The sequence below is a fragment of the Nerophis ophidion genome, linkage group LG24, assembly GCF_033978795.1.
Source record: "Nerophis ophidion isolate RoL-2023_Sa linkage group LG24, RoL_Noph_v1.0, whole genome shotgun sequence".
NCBI lineage: Eukaryota > Metazoa > Chordata > Actinopteri > Syngnathiformes > Syngnathidae > Nerophis > Nerophis ophidion.
Genome location: NC_084634.1, coordinates 30,971,808 through 30,992,653, shown reverse-complemented (window position 1 = coordinate 30,992,653; position 20,846 = coordinate 30,971,808). Strand labels below are relative to the sequence as shown.

The following is a 20,846-nucleotide window of genomic DNA, read 5'->3' as shown; positions in this document are numbered from 1 at the left end:
AATGCTCCCCACCCACACTGCTTGGTGCCTCGTCTGAGCTGCTGTGACTTACTGCACATCACTGCACATAACAATGGCAGCTACAGTTTCCATCTTAAAAAACTAAAAAAATGTTTCGGTAGTGTCCGACGGGCCAGATTGAAAAGCTTAACGGGCTGCACGCGGCCCTCGGGCCATAGTTTGCCCAGGCCTAGTTTAATACCACATCTGTGCATGGATATAGTGATAGATTACATGCAAAATAATGTGTACCGGTACATAGTATTCAAAATCAATATAGTGATATATTACATGTTCAAGGATATATACGTTATATTTAAAATCAGGATCTGCGATCAGGTGGCGCCTCCAATTTGATTGTACTCCCGCGACCCCAAAGGGAATAAGCGGTAGAAAATGGATGGATGGATGGATTTTAAAAATCAGAGCACAATTTATGGAAGTACTATTTTAGCAAAATGTATGCGTATCTCAATCTGTAATCCAATTCATGGATTTGTTTGTTTGTGTACTTATGTGTGTGTCTGTATCTCAATATTTTAGTGTGTAATCAGAGTGTGCATGTTATAAGTCAGAAGTGTCAAAGTCGTTTTCACTGAGGGCCACATCGCAATTATGTTATGAATACTATTATTTCTCAATTGTTTTATGCATTTTATTAGTAGATTTTTTTAAACTAAAATGTAAAAAAAACATGGTAAATTGCAATAATTTCACTTCAAAACTAGTTTATATTACTGTAAATGGAAAAGCAGTATAGCTGTTTTTATGGTAAAAAAAAAAAAGGCAGCTAGGTTGCCAGAATTTGACTGTAAAATATACATAAATGTTTTACTGTGAAGAAAAAAACTGCAATTTTACAGTAAAATTTTGGCACCAAGCTGCCAATTTTTTTTAATGTATTTTTTTATCGCAAATCAACAACTGTATATTTGTTGGTGTATTACTGTAAATGCCAAAACGACACCACACCTTATTACAGTTAAAAAAAAAGTACTGTTTTTTTCACTTAAAGAAAAATGCTGTAAAAACCACAAGGAATTTCACAATTTTACCATGAAATCTATTGCTACTTTTACATTGCACAATTTGATGGACAACCTGCTTTGAAATCATTATTATTAGTATTTACTTGTATTTCTATTTAAAAAATAGTTTGAATGTTTAATCATATATTTCTGCAGAATTCGACAATATTTAAGTTGGCATAATTTGCGATTACATGGAGCACATACATTTTTTTTTCCTCCCAAAATAGAAAGAAAGACTACATTTTGTACGACAAGTTACAGTACTTTATCAATACATATTATTTCCAGGCTTTTGAGGGCCAAATAAAATGAAATGGTAGGTCACATCTGGCCTTAAGTTTGACACCAGTGTGTCTGTCCGTATTTGAGTTTGAGTTTGAGTTTGAGTTTGAGTTTATTTCGAACATGCAAGCATACAACATGATACATCACAATTTCCAGTTTCTCTTTTCAACATGTTCGAAAAGGAGGAGGAAGAAGCAGAGCTTATTTAATCCTACCCCTTTTCTTTACATAACAGTTGCTAAAACTTTTGTTCACTTCCTGTTCTCAATGTATTCACAATATATACTCCATAAGTAATAAGTAATCACAATACAAATAAATAAATAAATAAATAATTGCTTAAATTTTAATCCATACGATGAGATAAATCAGATTATTTTGAGAATGAATGAGTGAGTAAAATCAGAATGTTTATCATGGTTCTTCATTTTTGTACTTTGTAAACACTTCCAGTTTGAAGAGTTTCTTGAAGTGGATCATATTAGTACATTGTTTGATTGCTTTGCTTAATCCATTCCATAATTTAATTCCACATACTGATATACTGAAGGTTTTAAGTGTTGTACGTGCATACAAATGTTTTAAATTACATTTTTCTCTAAGATTATATTTCTCTTCTTTTGTTGAGAAGAATTGTTGTATATTCTTGGGAAGCAGGTTATAGTTTGCTTTGTGTATAATCTTAGCTGTTTGCAATCCCACTATGTCGTGGAATTTCAGTATCTTTGATTCAATAAATAAATATGTTCTCTATATCCAACATTATGTATTATTCTAACTGATCTTTTTTTGTAACACTGTTAGTGAATGAAGTGTACTTTTGTAATTATTTCCCCATATTTCTACACAGTAACTCAGATATGGCAACACTAGTGAGCAGTAGAGAATATAAAGTGATTTTTGGTCTAGAACATATTTGGCTTTATTCATTATTGATGTATTTCTTGCAACTTTATGTTGTTTATTTTTTTACATGAGATTTCCAGTTCAATTTATCATCAATCATTATACCTAGAAATGTAGTTTCATTTACTCTTTCAATTTCTATTCCGTCTATATATGTATTATAATTTGTCTGTGGGTAAAAAAAAAAAAAAAATCTGTTTGTCCGTATTTCGAGGTAAAAAAAAAAAATGTGTGTCCGTATTCGGATTTGTGTGTAGCAGGAAACCTCGATTTGCTGTCTTTTTACGTATGACTTTTTGCTACTTTTCTGCCGTTAAAGAGTCGTGTGGGAAATAACATTTGTGTGTACGGGTAATACAATTTATGTGTATGCATAAAGAGTCGTCCGCGCGGAAAAAAATGTGAGTTTCTTTAATCAAATTCACGTGGCGTAGGAACCTTGAGTGAGACGCTCTGTCATTGGAAGGAGTTAAAGTAAGCTGCTGCTCCTTATTGAGAGGAGCCGGATGAGGTGGTTCAGGCTGCTCAGGAGAGGAGGTGTTTATGGCACATCCGACTGGTAGGAATCCACGGGGAAGACCGTGAGTCCCTACCGCTAAGAAAAACCTGCCACTTGACAGAGGAATATATATAAATATATATCATAATATTACTAATAAATGGGTTTTGACACTACTTCCACATTTAGCCATTCACCCACACATTCACACACTGATGGAGGGAGCTGCCATGCAAGGGGCCAACCAGCACCCATCAGGAGCAAGGGTGAAGTGTCTTGCTCAGGACACAACGGACGTGACGAGGTTGGTACTAGGTGGGATTTGAACCAGGGACCCTCGGGTTGCGCACGGCCACTTCCCCACTGCGCCACGCCGTCCCTAATAACTATACAAAACACTTCTGACTGCTAAAACATCTTTTTTTTTTCTTTTTTTTTTACATAAAGTGATGGAAAGTCCAATGTTCTGGGCTTCAACGCCAACACAAGTGCCTTAAGCACAGGTGTCAAACATAAGCCCTTTGGGCCACTTCATTTTATTTGGCCCTCCAAAGCTTGGAAATAATATGCATCAATAAAGTACTGTATTTTTCCTACTAAATGTTTTCTTTTTTTCTATTTTGGGAGACAAAAAATACAAATACCCCATGTAAAAAAAATCCTTCTCCCCGGAACAACCTGAACTCTAAACCCCGTGACCCACAGAAAAATGACTATGCAGAATTGCACACATCTGCTGCTAATTATATCATAAGTATTTGCACTACTGATGAAACACTCATTGTTTACAGCCTTATCCTATTTAAAAACAACAGGAACTATATATATTGTCACTTTAGTAGATAGACATATTCACGTTGCACTTTACTGTTGTGTTTTCTTTTCTTTTTGTCTACGCATGGGAGAGTGAGAAAACAAAATTTCGATTCCTTTGTATGTCTTTACATGCAAAGAAATTGACAAATAAAGCTGACTTGACTTGACTTGACTAATATCAAATTATGTTCACTTAAATATTGTCTAATTATGCACAAATGTATGATCAAACATTCAAACATTTTTTTAAATAGAAATGAATACTAATAATAATCATATCAAAGCAAGTTATCCTTAAAATTGTGCAATGTAAAAGTAGCAATAGATTTCATGGTAAAATTGTGAAATTCCCTGTGCTTTTTAGTAGCACTTTTGCTAAATTAAAAAAATATATACTTTTTTATTGTAATAAACTGCGGTGCAGTTTTGGAATTCACACCGAAAAATCTACAGTTGTTGATTTATAGTAAAAAACAAACAAAAAAAAAAACTGGCAGCTCAGGTGCCAAAATATTACTGTAAAATTGCAGTTATTTTATTTACAATTAAAAAAAATAATAATAAAAAATGGGTTGTACTTGTATAGCGCTTTTCTACCTTCAAGGTACTCAAAGCGCTTTGACACTACTTCCACATTTACCCATTCACACACACATTCACACACTGATGGAGGGAGCTGCCATGCAAGGCACCAACCAGCACCCATCAGGAGCAAGGGTGAAGTGTCTTGCTCAGGACACAACGGACGTGACGAGGTTGGTACTAGGTGGGAATTGAACCAGGGACCCTCGGGTTGCGCACGGCCACTCTCTCACTGCGCCACGCCGTCCCGATGTTAATGTTAAATGTTAATCTTACAGTAAAATTCTGGCAACTGAGCTGCCTTTTTTTATTCGTAAAAACATCAGTACTGTTTTTACATCCATCCATTTCTACCGCTTGTCCCTTTTTTGGGGTTGCGGGGGTCGCTGGAGCCTATTTCAGCTGCATTCGGGTGGAAGGTGGCGTACACCCTGGACAAGTCCATTTACAACAAAATACAAGGTGAAATTATTAAAACTTACCATGTTTTTTTACATTTTAGTTTTAAACAAATCTACTGATAAAATCTTCAGCTCTTACTGGATCGGTTTGCAGCCGAGTGTGAAGCGGCCGGAATGAGAATCAGCACCTCCAAGTCCGAGTCCATGGTTCTTGCCCGGAAAAAGGTGGAATGCCATCTCCGGGTTGGGGAGGAGACCCTGCCCCAAGTGGAAGAGTTCAAGTACCTAGGAGTCTTGTTCACGAGTGAGGGAAGAGTGGATCGTGAGATCGACAGGCGGATCGGTGCGGCGTCTTCAGTAATGCGGACGTTGTACCGATCCGTTGTGGTGAAGAAGGAGCTGAGCCGGAAGGCAAAGCTCTCAATTTACCGGTCGATCTACGTTCCCACCCTCACCTATGGTCATGAGCTTTGGGTCATGACCGAAAGGATAAGATCGCGGGTACAAGCGGGCGAAATGTTTCCTCCGCCGTGTGGCGGGGCTCTCCCTTAGAGATAGGGTGAGAAGCTCTGCCATCCGGGAGGAGCTCAAAGTAAAGCCGCTGCTCCTCCACATCGAGAGGAGCCAGATGAGGTGGTTCGGGCATCTGGTCAGGATGCCACCCGAGGTGTTTAGGGCACGTCCAACCGGTAGGAGGCCACGGAGAAGACCCAGGACACGTTGGGAAGACTATGTCTCCCAGCTGGCCTGGGAACGCCTCGGGATCCCCCGGGAAGAGCTAGACGAAGTGGCTGGGGAGAGGGAAGTCTGGGTTTCCCTACTTAGGCTGTTGCCCCCGCGACCCAACCTCGGATAAGGGGAAGAAGATGGATGGATGGGCATTTTGGGTGTCCCATGCAGTAAAAAAACAAAAAAATTCCATTCCGTTTTTTGAGGTGGTCTGTTATAACTTCTTTAGAATTCTATCGGACGTTGTGACTTTCAGTATTAGTGTTCCTGAAAAAAAGGGACCCAAACACACATAATATACATCACATTTTTAACGATAAATGTGTATATTGTGGCAAATGCAAGAAACGGAGCGTTGTTTCTTTCATGTCTTTATTCATAGACTGCCAACATGAAAATGAATCAAACACAACACAACATGCACTTTTAAAGTGTGTCCCTGAAAGACACAAACCACACCCATTCTGCTCAGTGAGAGCATGGTCCTAGTGCCCCCCCCCCCCCTCCTCCCCGAACACCCAGACAGCAAGTTATGGGGAAAACATAACAGGGGGCCTCACTCGCCTGCCGTAACGGGTACAATGCCCATCCCGCGGGGAAACGGGTGTACCTTGTGGGGAAGAACCAATATCAGGGCCGGGTGGAGGCGAAGGACATTCAATCCTAACAGAGTTTGGAGGGCGACCTCGGTGGGGGACTTGGCCCGGCAGTATTTCCTCACCTGCAACACAATGCGCCGGCTTGAGTCTGTCTAACGAAACGCATTCCCTGCGCCCGCCCATATCCAGCACAAAAACTTTAGGACCGCGTTCCAGAACCCTAAATGGGCCATTGTAAGGGGGTTGGAGGGTTGGAGGGTGGTCGTCATGACGTACGAAGACAAAACGGGCATTCTTAAGCTCCGATGGCACGAACGACTTAGGGATATAGTGGTGGACCGGGCCAGGAGCCAAGGACTCCCTCAGCAAAAAGGAAAATGATCGCGGGGCACAACCCTCAGGTAAAAACTCTCCCGGAACGCGAAGTGGTTGACCAAACACCAATTCAGCGGGGGCCGCTCTTTAGGAGCAGAGCGCAACCCGAGCATAACCCAAGGCAAACGGTCAACCCAATTGCTATCCACGAGCGTCGCACGCAGAGCCGCTTTAAGCGACCGGTGACAACGTTCACATAAGCCGTTAGCTTGCGGATGGTAGGCCAATGACTGCGCCAACGCTGACCAAAGCTCCGACACAAATTGGGATCCCCTGTCCGAGGTGATATTGGATGGCGTGCCAAAACACGCAACCCTGGCCGACAGAAACGCACGGGCAACGTCTACAGAGGCACTGAAGGAAAGAGGAACCGCTTCTGGCCATCTGGTACTACGATCTACCATCGTTAGCAAGTGTGTATAACCCTGCAACGAAGGTAGGGGGCCAACTAAATCTACATGCACGCGGTCAAACCGCCTGGCCAGAATCAGAAATGGTTCAAGGGCCGGTGGACCTTGGCGCGCTGATATGCCACGCATGCGGCTGCCCACTGCCTAACACCCTTCCTAACAAAGCATAAGGTTAAAGTTGCCGTAAGCGCGCAACTCACGCACCCCGTAATTTTCGGGACGAATTGGCCGGGATTTAATCTTTTATTGGCATATTGTGTGGGGGTGCGTTCACGGACAGTAGGCGAGGGGGGTATACGCGCCGTTCTTAGCGGCGGCACGGCTTCATCCGGGAGTGCCGAGCGGGAACCGGTTGGGGCTTCGCGGGAGGCGCCCCCGGCTCCTCGATGGCCACGTACGGAGGACTTTCCACTCGAGCAGTCCCGTGAGGAAACCTTGCCCGAGGCCTGGGACCAGGTCGACTTTATTGACGGTCAGCCGGTGCGCCCGGGGAAAGCGCGGGTATTCCCACATTTTTCAGTGATGTACTGAGTGGGCCGTGACACGCAAACCGGGAAGGAATGCACTCAGTTGTTGGTGCCAAAACGCCGCAGGTGGATAAAACAGCAGCGATCGCCGCCTGCTCACCTCCCAAGACTAAAAAGGAGGTGATGCAGTTCCTGGGGCTGACGGGATACCACCGCCGGTTCATTCCTCGGTTCGCGGACTTGACTGGCCCATTGACTGACCCCCCCCGAAAGGGTGCTCCAGAACTGGCCCAGTGGACGGAGCAGAGCTAGCGGGGATTTGAGAAGGTAAAGAAAGCACTCTTTGAGGAGCCGGTGTTGCACATGCCTAACTTTGAGATCCCTTTTTGTCTGCAGGCGGACAGGAGGAGGTACTGTCCCAGCAGGTGGAGGGCGTCGACTGCCCCGTATTGTACCCCAGCCGGAAGCTCTCAGACCGGGAGGCAAGGTACAGCACGGTGGGCGGTCGGGGCCCTCCGCTACTACCTGTTGGGGCGCGTCTTCAGTCTCTACTCGGACCACAAACCGCTCCAGTGGCTCCACCGCATGAGGGATACCAACGCGAGGATCACCCGGTGGTACCTGGCACTACAGCCGTACAACTTCCGCGTGGTTCACAGGCCGGGTGGTCAGATGGCCGTGGGCAACTTTCTCTCTCGGCAGGAGGGAGAGACGGACGGACGGAGGAGTGGAGAGCCAAAGACATTTAGTGATTATTGATTGAGCTGAAAAGCCAAGAGACTGTATGAGTGAGTTGATCAAGCTGTAAAAAGTGGGGGAAAACATTAAACCAAAGTGTACCCACTGACCAGAGTGTGTGGTGTCAGTGACGCAGGAGGGGATCCGGGTTGGAGACCATCCACAGCGTAGAATAAGAATTCCAAAACTAAATTTCTGTCAACGAAGATTTGCGTCAGCCTTTGGCTAATATAGCTATTAAAGACACTTACATCATGTGTTGTCTTCATTATAACGCTTATATAAAACTTTTATTTTTTTGCGTCTCCACACAGACTTTATTTTCTATTTTTTGGTCCAATTTGGCTCTTTCGACTTTTAGGGTTGCCGACTCCTGCCCTGGACTATGGAAGGACTAGCACCAGTCTTTCCGTGAGTTTGACTGTGTTGACTATTTTACAAAATATTTCAAGACTTCGCTTTTCAGAAAAGCTTTTTTGTTAATGGACTTTTTAACATTTGTATTCCTTTTTATAATGTTGCCTTTGTTGTTTTTACATAATTGCTGTTTTTAAATGTAACTGTGATTTTTATCTGTGAAAAACACATCAATAAAATCTACTCACTTGCATCCTATTACTAAACAAGGTTTAACACATGAGATGATTTTGTACTAATTTACGTTTATATGCCAGCTCTGTAAATACACACACACACACACACATATATATATATATATATATATATATATATATATATATATATATATATATATATATATATATATATATATATATATATATATACATATATTTACATTATCTGAAGCAAATACCCCTATTAATACATATTGCTAAGAAAATTGTTATTGTTTTTCTGTTTAATATACTTCAGCACTTTGTATGGCCAGATGTTTTATTGTAGTAAATAAAACAGACAGCAAATTTTCAAGTCCATTAAAGAACAAAAATGACTTCATAAAGCCACTACGTTTTGGTTACAAAATGTAACGTATTTAAATGAATCTCCTTTAAACTGAGCATATTTCTTAGTATTTTGGGTGGGATGAAAAAAAAAAGATTAGATAAATTATAGATCACAAATACTTACTCGGTCTGTTTTATTCGTTTTACAGCACTAATAAAAAAGTATTGTAGGAAACATTGTGGTACAATTTTTGGCTTTTATTTTTTTTTTATGATTTATTTCTATTATTGTTTTAATTATTTAGGCATTTCCCATTTGTCCATTTTCATTTTGTTTATTAGCATTTATCATTATTTTAATTTTGTATTACCACTTAATTTCATTTCAATACTTTTAGTAACATTTTTTAATTGTTTGCTGTTGTTGTTTTTTTACATGTTTATCAGGTTTGCAGTTTTTTTTAATTTTTTTACTATTTTTATTATTTGATTTGGTTTATTTTTTTTTACCATTTGGCTTGTTATGATAATTATTTGGTACTTTTATTGCATTTTTTATTCTTTTATTTTTGTATACGTTTGTTCACAAAAACAAGTACATTTGTAATTTAATGAATTTCTATTTATCACTTGTTTTTTGTAAAAAAAAAAAAAAAATACAAAAAATAACAGGAGTTTTGTAGTTTGTACCAAAGTAAATCTAAGTCATGCAGTTTTTTAATAATAGGTGTGCCTCTTTTTGATGCCTAAGTTTTTACTGTATAAGCATCAGGTGGTTGAGAAGCTGAAGATTCTATCTTCTAAACCAATTTTTTTTTTCAGCAAGATGTCAGGAGGTGATCCAGCTCCCACTCTGTTTTGTGTTTAATCTAATTTCCATCCCATCCATCCATCCATCCATCTTCTTCCGCTTATCCGAGGTCGGGTCGCGGGGGCAGCAGCCTAAGCAGGGAAGCCCAGACTTCCCTCTCCCCAGCCACTTCGTCTAGCTCTTCCCGGGGGATCCCGAGGCGTTCCCAGGCCAGCCGGGAGACGTAGTCTTCCCAACGTGTCCTGGGTCTTCCCCGTGGCCTCCTACCGGTTGGCGTTCGGGTGGCATCCTGACCAGATGCCCGAACCACCTCATTTGGCTCCTCTCGATGTGAAGGAGCAGCGGCTTTACTTTGAGTTCCTCCCGGATGGCAGAGCTTCTCACCCTATCTCTAAGGGAGAGCCCCGCCACACGGCGGAGGAAACTCATTTGGGCCGCTTGTACCCGTGATTTTATCCTTTTGGTCATGACCCAAAGCTCATGACCATAGGTGAGGATGGGAACGTAGATCGACCGGTAAATTGAGAGCTTTGCCTTCCGGCTCAGCTCCTTCTTCACCACAACGGATCGGTACAACGTCCGCATTACTGAAGACGCCGCACCGATCCGCCTGTCGATTTCACGATCCACTCTTCCCCCACTCGTGAACAAGACTCCTAGGTACTTGAACTCCTCCACTTGGGGCAGGGTCTCTTCCCCAACCCGGAGATGGCACTCCACCCTTTTCCGGGAGAGAACCATGGACTCGGATTTGGAGGTGCTGATTCTCATTCCGGCCGCTTCACACAATTTCCATCCCATTTGTTCTAAAATATAAAATCTGTTTCTTCAGAGAGTAATGTGCATGTGTGTGTGTACTAAACTGACATAAGGGAGTGAAGCCAATCATAAATTCAGCACCTTGTGCACTTGTTTGGTACACTTGAGCCCCGACCCTCTAAAAGCCCTCTAGCGAGGCAATTAGCATGAACAATAAATCACATCAAGACATTTGCATGCTAGCCTCAGGTTACTCGCTGCATTTCATTTAGGACACAACATTGGCCTCCTATGTGTCACCCATCCTTGGTCAGGCTATGAAGTGGCCTTGACTAAGCAACCATGACCCCCCCCCACTGGTAGTGGGATGTTTTACAGAGTTGAATTTTGTGTATCTGGAATGTTAGCCTCATCCCTAATTGCTCAGCCACTGACTGGTGTAAACTACCTGAATAAACATGAACACACTCTAATGGCAGGACAGTCAAGATACGAACTCTCGGTTATCACAACTAAAAGCCTGATTGTAAAAATGCAGATATTGGGATTGGGGCTTGAATTCACAAGGACTTAAATCCATTGGCTCTTAACTCCAACACCTTAACCTCTCTGGCAGAATGCTACGACTCCTGGCATAAATGATGGAATCAATAAACTTGGAGGATGTTCAAGTTGAGCTATAACAGGATAAAGCATATGTTTAGATATTTTTTTCAAAACGCTTACCTAAAAGTGGGACCCCAAGAATTTACTGTGGGACCCCATTTTTATGACTTGATGGGGACCCCCATTTTGAAAATTTGTAGCACTAACACTTCTGTCAACAGAGAAAAAAACTCTTTAGTGAAATAAATATATCATTTATAAAGCAAGTTCGAGCTGCCATGCAAGGTTCTAACCAGCACCCGTCAGAACACAATGGACGTGATGAGGTTGGTACTAGGTGGGGATTGAACCAGGGACCCTCGGGTGGCACGCGGCCACTCTCCCAATGCGCCACGCCGTACCCAAGCTAAGGAGCATTTATGACAACCTTTTTCCAAAACACAATATATAATATGAGATATAACAGGATAAAGCATATGTTTGTATATTTTTTTCAAAACGCTTACCTAAAAGTGGGACCCCAAGAATTTACTGTGGGACCCCATTGTTATGACTTGATGGGGACCCCCATTTTGAAAATTTGTAGCACTAACACTACTGTCAACAGAGGAGAAAAAAACTCTTTAGTCAAATAAATATATCATTTATAAAGCAAATTCGAGTATCATTGGCAAATTTTCACCTTGGCAAACGTATGTGTGTCCTCTTTTTGGGATTTCAGAATATGGTCAGCCTATATATTATCAACAAAACAGTTATCAAAATGACACCATAGCTGAAATCAAGCTAACATGACTACCCATTAGCAGACATATGATCTGGCGTTTTGTTTCACAATACTATGCAAAACCCACTTTTCTTACCTTCTGCTACCTGCTGATCTGTATTTGAGATCTTCATAAGTCCTGAATATTTGCATACCTCCGCCATTGTAGTCCGTGTGGATGCCGCAGTCTTCTTTTTCTCTGTCTTCCTGTTATGGGACATTCATCCTCCGCTGTTGCCATTTCTAATATAAAGTAGAGTTAAGTTCTAACTTATATCTTGCTATAGAAGTGCTAAAAACTACCAACGTATTGGGTTTTCATTATTTACCCACGGATCTTTAGCTATTAGACGGAGCTGTAAAACATAATCCATCCAACATTTTGACCAAAGAACCATCATTACGCTATTTCACTGCATGACGGCGCTGTAGCAGAACAGGTGGGTGGGGATGGCTGAACGGCAGATGGCTTCTGTTACACATCCAGTGAAAATCCAGGGTTAGCTACTTGGTGCCACATGACTTTTTCCAAGCTTTTTTTCCCTTGTCACACACATTTCGGTTTTCTAAAAAATAATTAAAAAAAAAAAACGTTTAGCTTTTCTTCCTGTCACTCTAGTTCAAATATCAGGAATATTATCATACATTGGATCTTCAATCAATCAATCAATGTTTATTTATATAGCCCCAAATCACAAATGTCTCAAAGGACTGCACAAATCATTACGACTACAACATCCTCGGAAGAACCCACAAAAGGGCAAGGAAAACTCACACCCAGTGGGCAGGGAGAATTCACATCCAGTGGGACGCCAGTGACAATGCTGACTATGAGAAACCTTGGAGAGGACCTCAGATGTGGGCAACCCCCCCGCCCCCCCTCTAGGGGACCGAAAGCAATGGATGTCGAGCGGGTCTAACATGATACTGTGAAAGTTCAATCCATAGTGGCTCCAACACAGCCGCGAGAGTTCAGTTCAAGCGGATCCAAGACAGCAGCAAGAGTCTCTTTCACAGGAAACCATCTCAAGCGGAGGCGGATCAGCAGCGTAGAGATGTCCCCAACCGATACAGGCGAGCGGTCCATCCTGGGTCCCGACGAGCGGTCCATCGGACCGGACCCCCTCCACAAGGGAGGGGGGGACATAGGAGAAAGAAAAGAAGCGGCAGATCAACTGGTCTAAAAAGGAGGTCTATTTAAAGGCTAGAGTATACAGATGAGTTTTAAGGTGAGACTTAAATGCTTCTACTGAGGTAGCATCTCGAACTGTTACCGGGAGGGCATAGAGTTGGGTGTCATCAGCATAACAGTGAAAGCTAATACCGTATTTGCGTATCTTGAGTCCAACTCCTTATTCACTCAGCCACCCCGGTATATCAACATGGACTCTGGCAATTTTAAAAATGTTGTCTGATATTCGAGGTCTACACACACAGACCTGCATACAGTGACAAACAACTTTTTCAGAGCTTTTCTTCACGTCACTTACTTTTTTGACTGCAATCTCAAAAATGGCTAATTTTGTCTTAAAATGTGTCTGTTTTTCTAAAATATTTTTTCCCCCCAAAAAATCATCTTGCATTGGTGAAAGTACAGGGATTTTAAGTCGCAACACCTTAAAGGCCTACTGAAATGAGATTGTGTTATTTAAACGGGGATAGCAGGTCCATTCTATGTGTCATACTTGATCATTTCGCGATATTGCCATATTTTTGCTGAAAGGATTTAGTAGACAACATCGACGATAAAGTTCGCAACTTTTGGTCGCTAATAAAAAAGCCTTGTCTGTACCGGAAGTAGAAGCCGATGTGCATGTGATGTCACCGGTGTGAGGGCTCTTCAAATACGCACATTGATTACAATCATGACAACCAGCAGCGCGATCGATTCTGACCGAGAAAGCGAAAATTTCCCCATTAATTGGAGTGAGGATGAAAGATTTGTGGATGAGGATAGTGAGAGTGAAGGACAAAAAACAAAAAAACAAAAACAAAGACCAGGGCAGTGGGAGCAATTCAGATGTTATTAGACACATTTACTAGGATAATTCTGGAAAATCCCTTATCTGATTATTGTGTTACTAGTGTTTTAGTGAGATTATAAAGTCATACCTGAAAGTCGGAGGGGTGGGTGTGGAGACCGCCAGTGTCTCTGAGTGAAGCCATGGAGGAGCCAAGAAAGTCACAGCTGCAGGAAGAACAACACAAGGTCCTCTCATGTTTACGGTAAGAGCCAACTTATTACCACAATTTTCTCACCGAAACCTGCCGGTTGACATGTGGTAGAGAAACATGTTGGCTTGACCGCTCTGTTTTCCATATTAAAGCTTCACAACAAACAAAGAAATACCGGCTGCGTTTGTGTTGCTCCAGCCGGCCCAAATCCACCGCTTTCCACCAAATGCATTCTTCTTTTTGGTATCCATTATTAATTGAACGAATTGCAAAAGATTCAGCAACACAGATGTCCAAAATACTGTGTAATTATGCGATTAAATCGGACGACTTTTAGCCGTGTGTGGTGCCGGGATAAAATGTCCGCTACAACCAATAACGTCACAAGCACGCGTCATCATTCCGTGACGTTTTCAACAGGATACTTTGTGGGAAATTTTAAATTGTAATTTAGTAAACTAAACCGGCCGTATTGGCATGTGTTGCAATGTTAATATTTCATCATTGATATATAAACTATCAGACTGCGTGGTCGGTAGTAGTGGGTTTTAGTAGGCCTTTAAACACTCGGCCATCCAACTTTTTTTTGCTGGCACATGTGCTTTAGTTTAATCACTATCCACAAAAAATGCAGGTCTTTACCTCCTGTAACTAATTTTCTAAATTCCTATCTCAAAAATGCATTATTTTATTTAGTCTTTTTATTTTTCTTATATGTGTTGCTTCGACGGGCTTCACGGTGGAAGAGGGGTTAGTGCGTCTGCCTCACAATACGAAGGTCCTGCAGTCCTGTGTTCAAATCCAGGCTCGGGATCTTTCTGTGTGGAGTTTGCATGTTCTCCCCGTGAATGCGTGGGTTCCCTCCGGGTACTCCGGCTTCCTCCCACTTCCAAAGACATGCACCTGGGGATAGGTTGATTGGCAACACTAAATTGACCCTAGTGTGTGAATGTGAGTGTGAATGTAGTCTGTCTATCTGTGTTGGCCCTGCGATGAGGTGGCGACTTGTCCAGGGTGTACTCCGCCTTCCGCCCGATTGTAGCTGAGATAGGCGCCAAAAGGAAATAAGCGGTAGAAAATGGATGGATCGATGGATGTGTTGCTTCGACTTCGGAGCTTTTCTTCCTGTTGCTCATTTTTAAAATTTTAATCTCGAAAATGATTCATTTTGGCCTGTATTTTGTCGGTTTGTTGAAATTATGTTCCTTAAAAATAATTCTTAAAGTGAAAACCGGTTTTAGATTTGTTGCAATATGGTAGACGTTAACTTCTAAATGGATGGTGCGTTCCCTGAAAATTCCCAACTCCTGTTTCCATGTCAGTCATGTGGAACTGCCCAACCAGAGATGTCCCCAGCCGATACACAGGCGAGCGGTCCATCCTGGGACCCGACTCTGGACAGCCAGTACTTCATCCATGGCCACCGGACCGGACCCCCTCCACAAGGGGGAGTGGGACAGAAGAGAAAAAGAAAAGAAACGGCAGATCAACTGGTTTAAAAAGGGAGTTTATTTAAGGGCTAGAGTATACAAATGAGTTTTAAGGTGAGACTTAAATGCTTCTACTGAGGTGGCATCTCGAACTGTTACCGGGTGGGTATTTCAGAGTACTGGAGCTCGAACGGAAAACGCTCTATAGCCCGCAGACTTTTTTTGGACTCTGGGAATCACTAATAAGCCGGAGTTCTTTGAACGCAGATTTCTTGCCGGGACATATGGTACAATACAATCGGCAAGATAGGATGGAGCTAGACCGTGTAGTATTTTATACGTAATTAGTAAAACCTTAAAGTCACATCTTAAGTGCACAGGAAGCCAGTGTAGGTGAGCCAGTACAGGCGTAATGTGATCAAACTTTCTTGTCCTTGTCAAAAGTCCTAAACTTGAAAGAAGTCATCTTCTATTTTTATATTTTATATTTCTCAACAACTTCTTCAGAGCTTTTCTTCCTGTCACTCCCTTTTTTTTGGGTAATCTCAAAAATGATTCATTTCATCCTGGATTTTTTTTTTTTTTTTTAAATGTTTCATATAAATAATTATTACAGTGACAAGAGGTCTTGGATTCATTGCATAAGGGTAGATATTCACTTTTAAATGGATGGGTAGTTTCCTGAAAGTTTCCAACTCCTGTTTCCATGCCAGTCATGCCAATGTGCTTAAACAAAGTGAAGACATAGTGTTCAATCAATCAATCAATCAATGTTTATTTATATAGCCCCAAATCACAAATGTCTCAAAGGACTGCACAAATCATTACGACTACAACATCCTCGGAAGAACCCACAAAAGGGCAAGGATAACTCACACCCAGTGGGCAGGGAGAATTCACATCCAGTGGGACGCCAGTGACAATGCTGACTATGAGAAACCTTGGAGAGGACCTCAGATGTGGACAACCCCCCCCCCCCCCCCCACCCCCCACCCCCCTCTAGGGGACCGAAAGCAATGGATGTCGAGCGGGTCTAACATGATGCTGTGAAAGTTCAATCCATAGTGGCTCCAACACAGCCGCGAGAGTTCAGTTCAAAGCGGATCCAAGACAGCAGCGAGAGTCCCGTCCACAGGAGACCATCTCAAGCGGAGACGGATCAGCAGCGTAGAGATATCCCCAATCGATACAGGCGAGCGGTCCATCCTGGGTCTCGACGAGCGGTCCATCCTGGGTCTCGACTCTGGACAGCCAGTACTTCATCCATGGTCATCGGACCGGACCACAAGGGAGGGGGGGACATAGGAGAAAGAAAAGAAGCGGCAGATCAACTGGTCTAAAAAGGAGGTCTATTTAAAGGCTAGAGTATACAAATGAGTTTTAAGGTGAGACTTAAATGCTTCTACTGAGGTAGCATCTCAAACTGTTACCGGGAGGGCATTCCAGAGTACTGGAGCCCGAACGGAAAACGCTCTATAGCCCGCAGACTTTTTTTGGGCTTTGGGAATCACTAATAAGCCGGAGTCTTTTCAACGCAGATTTCTTGCCGGGACATATGGTACAATACAATCGGCAAGATAGGATGGAGCTAGACCGTGTAGTATTTCATACATAAGTAGTAAAACCTTAAAGTCACATCTTAAGTGCACAGGAAGCCAGTGCAGGTGAGCCAGTACAGGTGTAATATGATCAAACTTTCTTGTTCTTGTCAAAAGTCCAGCAGCCGCATTTTGTACCAACTGTAATCTTTTAATGCTAGACATGGGGAGACCCGAAAATAATATGTTACGGTAATCGTGTTGTGTATCTTCACACAGTAAAGTATAATTCAAATACCAGGTGTGGGGTTCAACCCCACAAGGATTATTATCCATTGCACCCTAAATCCAAGGACTTAACCACTCGGCCATCCTGGTACATCAATGGGGACCCCGGCAATTTTAAAAATGTTGTCTGATATCCAAGGTCTACGCAAACAGATCTGCAGGCAGTGACAAACAACATTACCTGAGCTTTTCTTCGCATAACCTACTTTTTTGACTGAAATCTCAAAAATTGCTAATTTGGTCTTGAAATTTGTCAGTTTTTTTTTTTTCAAATACATTTTTCCCCAAAAATCTTACATTGGTGGAAGTACAGGGATTTAAACACTTTCACACTTGGCCGTTCAGGTATGCTAGAAGAGGTCTACACAAATGTGTCCAAGCTTTTCTTCTTTATCTGTCACACGCTATAATAATCACAGGTTACAAAAAAATCCATAGCTTTTCCTCCTGTCACACATTTTTAAAATTTGTATCTACTTTTTTGATTGCAATCTCAAAATGGCTAATTTTGTCTTAAAATGTGTCTGTTTTTTTAAAATACATTTAAAAAAAAAAAAAGCCTACATTGGTGGAAGTACAGGGAATTTAAGTCCCACGCCTTAAACACTCAGCCATCCTGTTATGCTGGAAGAGGGCAACACAACTTTTTCCAAGCTTTTGTTTTCTGTCAATTACGCTTCAGTTTAATCACAATCTGCAAAAAAAAAAAATTAAAAATTCTGCGATTTTCCTCCTGTCACTCAATTTTTAATTACCTATCTCAATTATGAGTAATTGTATTTTGTCTGATTGTTTGAGTCTTATATGTTTTGCCAAACAACTTATTCAGAGATGTGGGCTGGCTCAGGGTGGAGGACAGAGTAAAACAACTTGCACTGAGCCTAGTCTATAAAATCCGCTACACCTCCTTGATACCGAAGTACATGTCAAATTACTTCCTTATGACCGCCATAACCACAACACCAGGGGGAGCTCCACAAACCACGTTAAACCCAGATTTCGATCTAACAAAGGTCTTTACTCATTCTCTTTCTATGCCACATCAATGTGGAATGCACTCCCAGCAGGTGTAAAAGTAAGTGCATCTCTATATTCCTTCAAAACCGCTCTAAAACAACACCTCCAGGCAACTTCAACACTTTACTAATACCCTCCTCCATTCACATCCCATCTCCCCGGATTATAAACAACTCAAATATACTTCTAATGTATATACTTGTTCTTATGCTATCTGAACTCACTATGTTCCCTGCTGGCTGTACATATCCTACTAAATAAGACCTACACTGTTTCAAAGTCCACATTTCTCTGTTGATGCAATTGTTGATGACTGAAGTTCTGATATCAACCAAAGCTCCTCATCCCACCCCCCGGATTGTAAATAATGTAAATAATTCAATGTATATACTATGATGATTAACTTGTGTGATGACTGTATTATGCTGATAATACATATTTGTACCATGAATTGATTAACGTGGACCCCGACTTAAACAAGTTGAAAAACTTAATCGGGTGTTACCATTTAGTGGTCAATTGTACGGAATATGTACTGTACTGTGCAATCTACTAATAAAAGTATCAATCAATCAATCATTTGTTGTTACTCATTTTTTAAATTGTAATCTCAAAAATTATTAATTGTGTCCTGTAATTTGTTTGTTGAAATAATCATTACTTATATTTGTTGCAATATGGTATACATTTACTTTTAAATGGATGGAGAGTTCCCTGAAAGTTCACAACTCCTGTTTTCATGTCAGTCATGCCGATGTGCACAGTGAAGGTAGAAAGAAGGACATTATGTTGTGCCTCTTCAAAACCACGAGGATGATTATCCATTGGATCTTAAAGGGAACTGCATTTTTGGGGGGATTTTAACAAAACATTGATCATGAGAGACTTTCTAATATTTTTTTTACAAAAGTCTTAAAATAAGAAGCCTTCTTAAACTTCAAAGAGGTCGTCTTATTCGTGTTGCTCAATAATGCCCTTCAGAGCTTTTCTTCCGTTCAATAACTGTTTAAATTATCATGTCAATTTGTTCTGGATTTTCTCTGTTTCTTGAATTTATGTTTTTAACCTTCCTCTTGTGTTAGCTTTCTGTTACCATCTCTTATGTTAACGGGTCGGTTTTGACCCGTGTTTTAAATCAGCTGTAAAATACACTAAAAACAATTACCTATCATCCAATTTGTTTCTCATCTCTTGGTTACCTTGTTAGGCTTCCTTATCTTTGAAAATATTGGTTTTAATATTTTTGGTTTGGGCCATTGGGCCTTTTTTTGTCAGTATAGACCTCGATTTAAATTTTTAAAAATGGTAAAACGAACCTCAAGAGAATCATATAAATAAAAAAAGGTTGTTGTGTTACCTAACTATTACTAAGGGGTATTAGAACACATCTCTTAAATAAATGTGTTTTCTTTATTTTTTCATTTTAAAAATGTTAACTATAGTAACATCTATGGTGTTACGGGTCAATTTCGACCCATATATATTTACTTCAAGAAAAAGGCTTAAAAGTATTTTCTTCACCAACAGAAATCCAACATCAAACAAACAACCAATGAAGCAAATGAAACCAAGAGAAATAGATTACTAGTTCCAAAACTAATAAAAAAACAAAATCAGAGTGGCAAAAAGTGACACTTTTAGTGTCCGTCTTTTGTTTGTTTTTGTACAGGATAACAAGGTAAAATGAGAATCCACTAAAGCTCACATGATTGGGAGAGGAGCTGGCTGTCAGTGTGTTCAGTTTTGGCTCGTATCATTGCTTCATCATCTTATTTTTATAACCGGGTCGAAACCGACCCTAACAACACCAAGGGCATAATTTCTACCAGAGCATTTTATAATGTAGTGAAACAAATTAAAATGTTTTATTTTGTTGACAAAGAGGTTCCTGACAAAGTCAAAAAGCTTTGATGCAAAAAAACAAATGTATGTGGTGTTTTTATGCATTTAAAAACTAAAACGGGTCGGTGCCGACCCTAACACAAGACAAAGGTTAAAAACTAAAACGGGTCGGTGCCGACCCTAACACAAGACAAAGGTTAAAAACTAAAACGGGTCGGTGCCGACCCTAACACAAGACGAAGGTTAAGAAAGAATTCTTAAAGTGAGAAAAAATCATCCACGTTTAATAAATTGAAAGTTCCCAAATCCTGTTTTGATGTTGGTGATGAGGATGCGCCCAACCAGGGAGAATGTAGAAGGCTGGGAATTATGTTGTACCTCTTCACACAGTAAAGAGTAAATAGTTTAAATACCAGGAGTGGGATTTGAACCCACGAGGATATTTATCCATTGGATCTTAAGTCCAACGCCTTAACCACTCGGCCATCCTGGTACAGGACATCTTCGCTGACTCCTGCAATTTTTAAAAATGTCCTACAGGCAGCAGAGGTGGGTAGAGTATTCAGAAATTGTACTCATGTAAAAGTACTGTTACTTTAGAGATTTATTACTCAAGTAAAAGTAAGGAGTAGTCACTCAAATATTTATTTGAGTAAAAGTAAAAAGTATGTTGTGAAAAAACTACTCAAGTACTGAGTAACTGATGAGTAACCTGTTCGTCTAATAATTACGGCAACAAATAATGTACAAAAACATAAAAATAGCAACAAGCAAATGAAATTCAGAGCCAGGATTATCTCTTAAGCAACTAAAACAATAATATATATTAAATAATAGTACATTAAAATAAAAAACATTAAGGCACATTGAG

At 41.0% G+C, this 20,846-nt stretch overlaps 1 protein-coding gene and 1 non-coding gene across 2 annotated transcripts in view; one reads left to right on the top strand and one right to left on the bottom strand.

The window, feature by feature from the left end:
• Window positions 1-20,846, top strand: part of chrna2b (cholinergic receptor, nicotinic, alpha 2b (neuronal)) — a 47,538-nt gene that overhangs the window by 1,837 nt on the left and 24,855 nt on the right. The gene's annotated exons all lie outside the window — the stretch shown is intronic.
• Window positions 20,386-20,468, bottom strand: trnal-uaa (transfer RNA leucine (anticodon UAA)). The gene has a single exon. It is a non-coding gene; the product is annotated as a tRNA-Leu (tRNA).